Genomic DNA, 11,788 nt, shown 5'->3' with positions numbered 1-11,788 from the left:
TGTAGAACTTCACATGTCTAGCGGGTACCCAAACAGGAAGCTGATTTTCTCCTGCTGAAACACAAGCAAAACCTCTCCCCCATGTTATCACCTTACCTATTTCCCATGTTTTATGTTTGTTGTGTTTCCACCAAGTCAGTTTTCCCTCATGTGGGCTGTTCTTTTTACCAGTCAAATGTTGTTCTGCAGAAGTAGTGGTCTGATTTCTATATATATTTTAAAAATTTAAAGTATAGAGTGCTAGATTAAGTTGCATCTGGGTAGTGTTATACTCATTACTGTCTTTTTCCTTTTTTTATTTTGTTTAACCAATTGAGCTTTGAGTGTTCTATTAGTTCTTTCAATTATGGCCTGTTCTTGGGAATTAGAAAGGATTCCTGTGGTATGTGTAATATTCCACTGATTTAAGAATATTTGAAATCCTTTACTAGAGTATCCTGGCCCATTATCTGTTTTAATTTTTTCTGGAACTCCCATGACTGCAAAAGAAGATAATAAATGTCTTTTAACATGGGAAGTACTTTCTCCTGTCTGGCAGGTTGCCCATATGAAATGTGAATAAGTATCAACTGTCACATGGACAAACGACAATTTTCAAAATGACGGTGCGTGTGTAACATCCATTTGTCATAATGCATCAGGAGATAAGCTTCTGGCATTAACTCCTGCCTCTTGAGTGGGCAGGTGTAAGACTTGACACTGAGCACAATGTTGTACAATATTTTTTGCTTGTTTCCGTGTGATATCAAATTTGTTTTTTAATCCTGTTGCATTTACATGAGTCAGCGCATGAAGTTCTTGTGCTTCCATGAAGCCAGATGATACTAGCAAATCAGCTTGTTCATTGGCCTTAGTTAAAGGCCCTGGGAAATTAGTATGTGCTCGAATATGAGTAATATAAAATGGGAAATTTCTCTTTTCTCACAGTTTGTTGTAACAATTTAAAGAGCTGATTTAACTGATCATCCATCCTATATTTGATTAGGGTTGTCTCAACATCCTTTGTAGCCTGTACTACATATGCAGAATCTGAAACTATGTTAATAGGCTGATTAAAATCTTGTAAAACTGAAATGACAGCAATCAATTCTGCTCTTTGAGATGAGTGATATTGAGTTTCAATGACTCATTCTTTTGGCCCAGTGTAAGCCACTTTTCCATTGCTGGAACCCTCAGTAAACACTGTGAGAGCATTTTCTAAAGGTTTATGTCTGGTAATTTTAGGTAAAATCCAAGTAGTCAATTTCAAAAACTGGAAGATTTTTGCTTTTGGGTAATGATTATCAATAATTCCCACAAAATCAGCAAGACCAATCTGCCATGCACCAGAATTGATAAAGCTTGTCCAACCTGTTCCTTGTTTAAAGGAACAGTGATTTTATCTGGGTCATTTCCACACAATTTTACTATTCGTAGTCTTGCCTGACCAATTAATGTAGCCATTTGATCTAAGTACAACGTAAAAGTCTGAAGTTTACTGTGGGGAAGGAATGACCACTCCACAAGATCTGTATTTTGAATAATAATGCCTGTTGGAGAATGTGCAGTAGCAAAAATTAAAAGTTGAACTGGGGCTAAGTGATGTATTCTATTTACTTGTGCTGACTGAAATTTTTCTTCAACTAATTCAATTTCTTTAGTTGCCTCTGGAGTTAATGTTCCTTTACTATTCAAGTCTGGATCCCCTCTGAAGATAGAGAACAAATTTGATCTGGCATAAGTAGGGATGCCTAGAGTTGGCCGAATCCAATTAATATCTCCTAGCAATTTTTGAAAGTCATTTAATGTTCTTAATGTGTCTTTTCTTATTTCTACTTTGTGTGGTTTAATTTTTCTCTCCTCTACCTGCATTCCCAAATAATGAAAAGGAGTGGAGGTCTGAATCTTATCAGATGCCATTGTCAGGCCTGCGTTTGCAACCTGTGTCTGCAGAAATGTGTAACAGTCAATTAATTTGTCTCTTGTTTCTGCAGCACACAAAATATCATCAAGATAATGAATGATATAAGAGTCTGAAAACTTGTCTCTAACTGGTTGAAGAACTTGAGCTACAAAAGTCTGACACATAGTTAGACTACTAAGCATTCCCTGAGGCAACACTTTCCACTGAAATCTGGTGGCTGGTTCTTCATTATTTATGGCTGGTATCATAAAAGCAAATTTTTCAAAATCCTGTTTTGCCAGAGGAATGGTAAAAAAGCAATCCTTCAGATCAATTATAATTAAAGGCCAATCTTTGGGGATCACGGCTGGAGAGGGCAGCCCAGGTTGGAGAGGCCCCATGGGTTGAATTCTTGCATTAACGGCTCTTAAATCGGTTAGCATGCGCCCTCTGCCTGATTTTTTCTGACTTGCAAACACAGGAGAATGCCAAGGTGGAAATAAAGGCTCAATATGTCCCTTTTCTAATTGTTCCTTTGCCAAGAAGTGTAAGACCTGCAGCTTTTGTTTTGGTAGTGGCCACTGATTTACATATGCAGGCTTTTCCGTTTTCCAAGCTCATGGAATGAGTTTTGGAGGCTCTACAGTGGCCACCCCGAAAAAGGATACCCTAGTCCTTTTCTTTCTGGATTTCCCTTAGCCTCAACCGGAACTTTAATGTCTTCTCCATTTTTCCCTAGTCCTTTTCCAGGGAGATATCCCATTTGTGTCATGATTTTTTGACTCAGGGGGCTGTATACGGAGACTGGAATAGTAATCTCTGCATACCACTGTTCTAATAAGTCTCGGCCCCATAAATTAATTGGAATAGAAGTAATCATAGGCTGAACTGTACTTTCTTGATTATCAGGTCCTAGACAATGTAAAATTTTGGCACTTTGATACACTTCTGAGGCAGTGCCCACACCAACAAATCCTGCAACAGGCTTTTGTTTAGACCAATTTTTTTTGGCCATTGATTTAAGGCAATGATAGAAACATCAGCCCCAGTACCTACTAATCCTTCAAACTGCTTTCCCTGAATAGTAACTGTACACACAAGTCTATTCTCTGAGACCTGACTAGCCCAATAAACAGCTTTCGCAGCAGGGTTGGTACTTCCAAACCCTCCTGTTCTTTCTGTTTTGCTATCCCCAATTTTAATATAAGGCAAGAGCAGTAATTAAGCAATTCTATCACCTGGATTGGCACTCCAGGGAACAGTAGAGCTGATCACTAACTGAATTTCCCCTTTATAATCTGAATCAATTACCCCAGTATGAATTTGAACTCCCTTCAGATTTAGACTTGATCGTCCTCAAATAAGGCCTACCGTCCCTTCTGGCAGCGGGCCATATACCCCTGTAGGAATCTTTTGCGGGGGCTCTCCAAGGAGTAAAGAAATCATTTGTGTAGAACATAAATCTACTGCAGCGCTGCCTGCTGTGGCGGGGGAGAACTGTTGTATTGTTGTAATTGGCCGATTTCCTGAAATGGTGGTATTTACTGTGGGGGTTGTTGTCCCTGAAAACCCTCAAGAAAAAATGGCTGAATCAGGAATGCCCCACTTTTTTGCAGGGCCTGGGACTGGCCCCTGTTCCTTTTTCCTGACAATGGTTGTCCATTTTTATCAAATGTAGAACGACATTCCTTAGCCCAATGATTTCCTTTTCCACATCTTGGACACAGGCCAGGAGGCTCCTTTTTATTGCTCTGTTTATTTAAGCCTGGGCAATTCTTTTTTAGATGACCGATTTGACCACAATCATAACATTTTCCCCCAAATGTTTCAACTTGTCCTCCTAAAGCAGCCCCTGTAATTGCTTGAGCCAATAGCATTGCTTTATGCATAGCTCCTCCAATCCCATCACAGGCCTTCACCTATTCTGTAATTACATCAACTCCTGCTGAAACCTTTCCTCTTAATGGCTTTATGGCCGATTGACATTCTGGATTTGCATTTTGAGAAGCCATTATTTCTACAATAACTTTTCGGACGTTATTAACTGCAATGGATTTTGGAGCTGCATCTTGCAACCTTGCCACAAAGTCTGGATATGGCTCCTTAGAGCTTTGTCTGATTGAACTAAAAGAAGGGCAGGAGATTCCTGGGTCCTGAATCTTTTCCCAGGCCCTGAGGCAAATAGCTCTTAGTTGTTCAATAGCTTCATTTTCCATTACTGATTGTTGGTTAATAGTGCCCCAATTTGGACCTGTTCCTAGCAATTGGTCTGCATCTATATAAACAACAGGGTTAATAGCATGATTTTTATGTACCTGTTCTTGTACCCCATCAATCCACCAGGTTTTAAACTGTAGATACTGAGAGGGTGAAAGGGAAGATTTAGCCAAAATTTCCCAATCATAAGGAATAAGTCTATTTCCACGAGCAATGGAATCTAATAATGTTCTCATATAAGGAGACGTGGTTCTTTCGTATCTTTTAACATTTTCTTTCTGCTTCTTTCATATCTTTTAACATTTTCATGGTGAAAGATTCATATCTAGCCTCAGTTCGGACAGACGCTCCTGCTTGACTCCCTTTCCCGACCGGCATCGGTTGTAACATTACCGGATACTGCCATGCCTCAAGATCTCCCCGTTTTCTGGCTGTAGCAACGGTCCCATGCAGTGCACTATCTTGTCCACTAGGTGGTAATGTAGGATCAAACGCCATCGCCCTGGGTTGTTGCTATAGTGCCTTGCTATTTGGCACAGGACGCACAGCCTGAGATCCATACGGAACCTCTGGAGATGGCGGATACTGACATTCGGCTGGCGGCTGGTGTTGACAAACTACCGATGGTTGGGTTTTATTTTCTACTGGCTGCTATTGCGGATACTGTGCCTGGATTGGCTTTTGAGATTGTGATGTCACAGGCATCTGAACCGCAGGAGAAGGAGTTGGTGGCCATCGTGGTTTAAACTCTGATGGCCCAAATAATTCTGGACCTCCTTCCCCCAGTTTTGATGATTCAGGATATATTACCTCCTGTAATTGATTATAGTCAACATTTTGGGTTGACCGAGCCATTCCAGGCTCTACTGCATTTTTACAACGTGAACTTTCCATTCCTTTTTTAACTCTGTTCCTGCCTCTTCTTCACAATCTATTACTCAGCTTTCAGGGGCATCAAAGACTGAAATGCTGTCTTCTTCTCTTTGAAATGGTTCTAAAGTTGCTTTAGTAATGGCCCAATCATTCCATACTGTAAGTGGGATGATTTGACCTTCCCTAGTTGCTTGTTTTAGTTCTTTGCCAATTTCTTCCCAATCTTTTAAATCTAAAGTTCCCTATTCTGGAAACCATGGGCAGACTTGTTCTATTGTTTGAGATAGCGTGACTAGATTTTCTGTAGAAGCTTTAACTCCCCGTCTTCTTAAGAGAATTTTAATGAAGCTGAGATAAGAGGCATATTTACTTTCAATTTGCCCCATTGTTACCCTGGATTCCTCCAAGGGCACAAGCTTACCGCAAGGCTGACTGGATGTACTCGGGAATCTCTCGTCGGCTGTCCTCAATGTTCACATTGTTAGCGTACCTTCACCCTAGAGAAAGGCACCTGCGTTGGGTGGCAGAAGAAGGGGTGGCCTGCCCCTCCACACCTGTGGGTATTTCTAGTCGGGTGGCATGAGAGACGGAGAAAAGAATTAAGACACAGAGACAAAGTAGAAAGAAACAACAGTGGGTCTAGGGGACTGGCACTCAGCACACCAAGGACCTGCACCGGCACCGGCCTCTGAGTTCCCTCAGTTTTTATTGATTATTATTTTCATTATTTCTGCAAAAAGGAATGTAGTAGGAGAGCAGGGTGATAATAAAGAGAAGATCAGCAAAAAACGTGGGAGCAAAAGAATCTATATCATGATTAAGTTCAAGGGAAGGTACTATGCCTGGACGTGCACGTAGGCCAGATTTATGTTTCTCTCCACCTGAACATCTCAGCGGAGTAAAGAATAACAAGGCAGCATTACTGCCAACATGTCTCGCCTCCCGCCACAGAGCAGCTTTTCTCCTTTGTCAGAGTTGAACAAATGTACAGTCGGGTTTTACACCGAGACATTCAGTTCCCAGGGGCAAGCAGGAGACAGTGGCCTTCCTCCATCTCAGCTGCAAGAGACTTTCCTCTTTCACTAATCCACCTCAGCACAGACCCTTTACGGGTGTCAGGCTGGGGGACAGTCAGGTCTTTCTCATCCCATGAGGAAATATTTCAGACTATCATATGGGGAGAAACCATGGACAATACCCCGCTTTCAAGGGCAGAGGCCCCTGCAGCTTTCCACAGTTCATTGTTCCCCTGGTTTATTGAGACTAGAGAATGGCGATGACTTTTACCAAGTATACTGCCTGTAAACGTTTTGTTAGCAAGGCACGTCCTGCACAGCCCTAGATCCCTTAAACCTTGATTTTATACAACACATGTTTTTGGGAGCTCCAACTTGGGTCGAAGTGGCTGGGTGAAAGTGGCTGGGGCAAAGCTACAAATTAACAACATCTCAGCAAAGCAATTGTTTAAAGTACAGGTCTTTTTCAAAATGGAGTCTCTTATGTCTTCCCTTTCTACATAGACACAGTGACAGTCTGATCTCTCTTTCTTTTCCCTATACTCGCCCTCTGGCTATTAGGAACAATATCACGGGGTGAAGTGTGTACACCTGTGCGATATTGAAAGTACTATCATCCTCTGTGCCACGGGTTTTAGAAAAGAAATCACAGTGGGTTGTACAGCTGGTGTGATATTGGTAGTAATATCGGTCCCTCCTTCCCTGGATATTGGGAACAACGTTACAAGGGGCCTGTACACCACCTGCGATATTCGCAGTCATATGATTCTTTGCCCACCTGCATATTAGGAACAACATCACGGCGCGGGTGTCGTGGAAAACCCCGGCTATTTGGAAAGTATCATCCTCTTTTTCCCTGGATACTATGAAAAATATCACAGCAGAGATGTACACCTTCTGCGATATTGGGAGTAATATTATCCTATCCCGCCCTGAGTATTTAGAAATCCATCACGGTGGGGTGTACACCCCTGCCATATTGGGAGTAGTATCATCCTGTCCACTCAGGAAATTACGAACAAGGTCATGGGGGGTGTACTCCCCCTGTGATATTGGGAGTAATGTCGTCCTCCCCAAACCTGGATGTTAGCAACAAGATCACAGAGGGGGTGTACGCACCCTGCGATATTGGAAGTAGCATGATCCTCTGCCCCCCGGATATTGGCAAAATTATGACAGGGCGGGTGTACATTTCCTCCCGTGTTGGGAGTCATATCATACTTTTCCTTTCTGGATATCAGGAGTTAAATCCCAGGGTGGTGTGCATTTCCTCCGATATGGGGGGTAATATCATCCTCTCCCCGTTGGGATATTCAGAACTGTATCCGGGGGGGTGTCCACCCTGTGCGATATTGAAACCAATGTCATCCTCTGTTTGCTTGGATATTAGACACAATATCACAAAAATGTGTACAACCCCTGCGATATTGGAAGTAATATCATACCCTCCTTCCCTGGATATTAGAAAACAGTATCATCGGGGTGAACACCCCCTGCGATTATGGAAGTAAGATTTTCTTTTTTTTTCTTCTTTTCTTTTTCTTTCTTTTTTTTTTTTGAGACAGAATTTCACTCTAGTTGCCCAGGCTGGAGTGCAATGGCACGATCTCGGCTCACTGCAACCTCTGCCTCCCGTATTCAAGCAATTCTTCTGTCTCAGCCTTCCGAGTAGCTGGGATTACAGGCATGTGCTACCATGCCCCGTTAATTTTTTTTTTTTTTTGTATTTTTAGTAGAGACATTGTTTCTCCATATTGGTCACGCTGGTCTTCAACTCCCGACCTCAGGTGATCCGCCCGCTTCGGCCTCCCAAAGTGCCGGGATTACAGGCGTGAGCGACGGCACCCAGCCACCACTTAGCATTTTCATTGTACATTTCTTGAAGTTATAGATTTCTACACACATTGATTGTTGCTTTGTTGTACACTTATTTAGACATAAAATGAGAAATCGAGAAGAATAAAATGGGCACAGTATCCCTAAAGTTTCACATTCCGAGACATCTTAAAAATATTTGCTTTTTAGAAATTTGTTTCAATGAAGAAACTGTGGTATGCACACACAATGAAGTATTCTTCAGCCTCAAGAGGAATAAAATCCTCTCCACTGCAGAAAAAATGGATGAGACTGCAGGGTCTGTATGTTAAGTGAAATAAGGCAGGCACAGAATGACAAATATTACACGTCCTCACTTCTGTGTAGGAATAAAAAAGAAAATGTTGGCCAGATGTGGTGGCTCAGGCCTGTAATCCCAGCATCTTGGAAGACCGAGGTGGGCGGATCACCTGAGGTCAGGAGTTCAAGGCCAGCCTGGCCAACTTGGTGAAACCCTGTCTCTACTGAAAATGCAAAAAATTAGCCAAGGGTGGTGGCGTGCGCCTATAGTCCCAGCTACTCGGGAGGCTGAGGCACAAGAATCGCTTGAACCCGGGAGGTGGAGGCTGCAGTGAGCCCAGATTGTGCCACTGCACTCCAGTCTGTGCCACAGAGTGCGACTCCATGTAAACACAGCACAAAACAAAATGAAACAAAACCAAAAAACAAAAACAAAAACAAAACCAGACAGACACTTCTGACACAGGAGGCAACATGGATGAACCTTGAAGACATTATCGTCAGTGAAATAAATAAATCCCAAAAGGATAAACACGACCAGGCTCAGTGGCTCGCACCTGTAACCCCAGCACTTTGGGAGGCTGAGGCAGGCGGATCCCTTAAGGTCAGGAGTTCGAGAGCAGCCTGGCCAATATGGTGAAAGCTCCTCTCTATTAAAAATACAAAAATTAGCTGGGCGTGGTGGCACACGCCTTTAATCCCAGGTACTCCGGAGACTGGGACACAAGAATCGCTCAGACCCATGATATGGAGGTTGCAGTGAGCCGAGATCACGCCGCTGCACTCCAGCCTGGGTGACAGGGAAGTACTCTGTCTCCAAAAGAAAAAAAAAACATTCACCACGGCATGATTCCACTTCTATCAAGTGTCTAGAGTAGTTAAACTCACAGAGTTGCAAATTAGAATGGTGGCCCCCGGGGTGAGTGAGAGAGAGGAGTGGAGAGTTTGGTGAATGGTGCAATTTCCATTTTGAAAGATAAAACTGTTCTGGAGATGATGGCGGTGATGGTTGCTAAACAATGTGAACGTACTTAATGTCATTCAACTGCCAACTGAAAAGTAGTGGAAATTGTCGTGTTTATAGTGGCCATTCTAGATGAAATCATATATATTTATAACTTTTAGTATTGATACGTGGTATATTTTCCCATAATAAAAGATGAAAATGAAAGCAGTTGGATCTTTAAAAAGAAAAGAAAGAGGCGAATAATGAAGGGGGTGGGTCGCCCCTTCACAGCTGTGGGTGTTTCTCGTTGGGTGGAACGAGAGACTTGGAAAAGGAAAAGACACAAAGTGAAGAGAAAGAAATAAGGGGACCCAGGGGACCAGCGTTCCGCAGATGGAGGATCCCACTGGCTTCTGAGTTCCCTTAGTATTTATTGATTACTTATCGGTGTTTTTTAGAGAGGGGGATGTGTCATGGTCACAAGACAATAGTGGGGAGAGGGTCAGCAGACAAACACGTGAACAAAGGCCTTTGCATCATAGACAAGGTAAAGAATCAAGTGCTGTGCTTTAGAAATGCATAGACATAAACATTTCAATGCTTTGTTAAGCAGTACTGCCGCCCACATGTCTCACCTCCAGCCCTAAGGCAGTTTTCCCTATCTCAGTAGATGGAACGTACAATTGGGTTTCATACCGAGACCTTCCATTGCCCAGGGACAGGCAGGAGACAGATGCCTTTGTCTTGTCTCAACGGCAAGAGGTATGCCTTCCTCTTATACTAATCCTCCTCAGCACAGACCCTTTACGGGTGTCGGGCTGGGGGACGGTCAGGTCTTTCCCTTCCCACGAGGCCATATTTCAGACTATCACATGAGGAGAAACCTTGGACAATACCTGGCTTTCCTAGGCAGAGGTCCCTGCGGCCTTCCGCAGTTTTTGTGTCCCTGGGTACTTGAGATTAGGGAGTGGTGATGACTCTTAAGGAGCATGCTGCCTTCAAGCATTTGTTTAACAAAGCACACCTTGCACAACCCTTAATCCATTTAACCTTGAGTTTGACACAGCACATGTTTTAGAGAGCACGGGGTTGGGGGTAAGGTCACAGATTAACAGCATCTCAAGGCGGAAGAATTTTTCTTCATACAGAACAAAATGGAGTCTCTTATGTCTACTTCTTTCTATACAGACATATTAACAATCTGATCTCTCTTGCTTTTCCCCACAAATAATACACACAAGCTCCCTCCTGATGACAGGAAGAGCCCCAAAGCTTCTGTGGACACTCACTTTTCTCTTCTTCCTGCATTCTTATGAGGAAATCTGTAGAGATTGGGGAACTTGGGCGACTGTGGCTAATGAGGAGCTCTGTGCCTTGAGCCCCCCAGGCCATAGAATAGTCAATACTCGGTCTGTGCCTCCAGCCCTGCAGTGTGAGGTTCCAGTCCTGTGGGCTCCACACCCGTCACCTGTATCAGGAGGCTCATGTCTCACCCTGTCTTCTTGCCAGCCTTGAGGACGGAGTCTGAGCCTCCATCGTGCACCACGCAGGGAGGACAGTGGACCTGTTCTCTGTGGTCATGGCCCAGCAGAGGGGAAGGGCAGTTCAGTGAGTGCTCAGGGACGGACGGTCGGGAGCCTTGCTTTGTTTCCTCATCCTCAGGACAAACAGGACAGTGCGGTGGGCAGGTGGGAGGAGACCAAGGTGCAAACTCTCCGCTCAGCAGACTGTGGAGTTTCTGTTCTTGCTTGTGGTGGGGGGTCTCAGAAATCTTCTTCAAAATTTTGCCTTCCTCCCCCACTGCTTGTCCTTTTCATAGACGCCTCACCCATGATAGCAGGGAATGACTCCCTCTTAACTAATCCATAAGAACAACAAAAAGATGATGAAGGTGATGATGAGGATAAAGAGGCTGAAGACAGACAGCGGGGCATCATGAACCCTTACTGAGGCCTTCGTAAAGGCCAGGCTCTGAGCTCTGTGGTCTATGCAGCTTGTTTCATTTCAGCTGCATAGTCTCCCAGTTATTAGTGCACACTTCATGCTGATTTTACGGACTAGAAAAGGAGCAACGCATTTTCATAGAACTTGTACCAGATCATGAAGTCAAAAAGGGTGAAGTCCAATTTGAACCAGGCAGTCAAAGTCCAGACACATGGCATTTGGCCAGTCCTCTCCCTGCATCCAACCTGCCCTCCCAAATCCTTGTCCCTCAGGCCGATGTCCCTGCTCACTGTGCCCTTCCCTTTGGGGGTTCCTCGTAGACCACACCTAGGCCAGTGGGTGCCACAATCACTGTGTCAAGTAGAGAAAGGGCAGCTGAGATGACATCAGAGGTTCCAGAAAACATGGGCACAGGATCATTCGGGACACATCTCTCTCTTGCCCCTGTTCCTGGCTTTCCTTACCGCTCTCGACTTCCTCAAAGGAGTCATCAATTCGGAGTTTGGCTTCCATTCCTATTGAGGAAGCTGGAAACCATTTCAAAAAATGCTCCTCAGGTGTGCCTGTGGTTAAGAACTCTGAGCTCTGCTTACAGCTTTTGGAAACTGGGCGCGGTGGCTCACGCCTGTAATCCCAGCCCTTTGGGAGGCTGAGGCAGGCGAATCACAAGGTCAGGTGTTGGAGACCAGCCTGGACAACATGGTGAAACCCCGTCTCTACTAAAAATAGAAAAAAATGAGCCGGGCATAGTGGCGGGCGCCTGTCATCTCAGCTACTCGGCAGGTTGAGGCAGGA

At 44.0% G+C, this 11,788-nt stretch overlaps 1 pseudogene; it reads right to left on the bottom strand.

Moving 5' to 3' along the window:
- Window positions 1-5,595: 5,595 nt before the first annotated feature.
- Window positions 5,596-11,506, bottom strand: LOC129060553 (uncharacterized; annotated as a pseudogene).
- Between the last annotated feature and the right edge of the window lie 282 nt (window positions 11,507-11,788).

The sequence above is a fragment of the Pongo abelii genome, chromosome 6, assembly GCF_028885655.2.
Source record: "Pongo abelii isolate AG06213 chromosome 6, NHGRI_mPonAbe1-v2.0_pri, whole genome shotgun sequence".
Taxonomy (NCBI): Eukaryota; Metazoa; Chordata; class Mammalia; order Primates; family Hominidae; genus Pongo; species Pongo abelii.
This window is presented reverse-complemented; position numbering and strand designations above follow the sequence as displayed.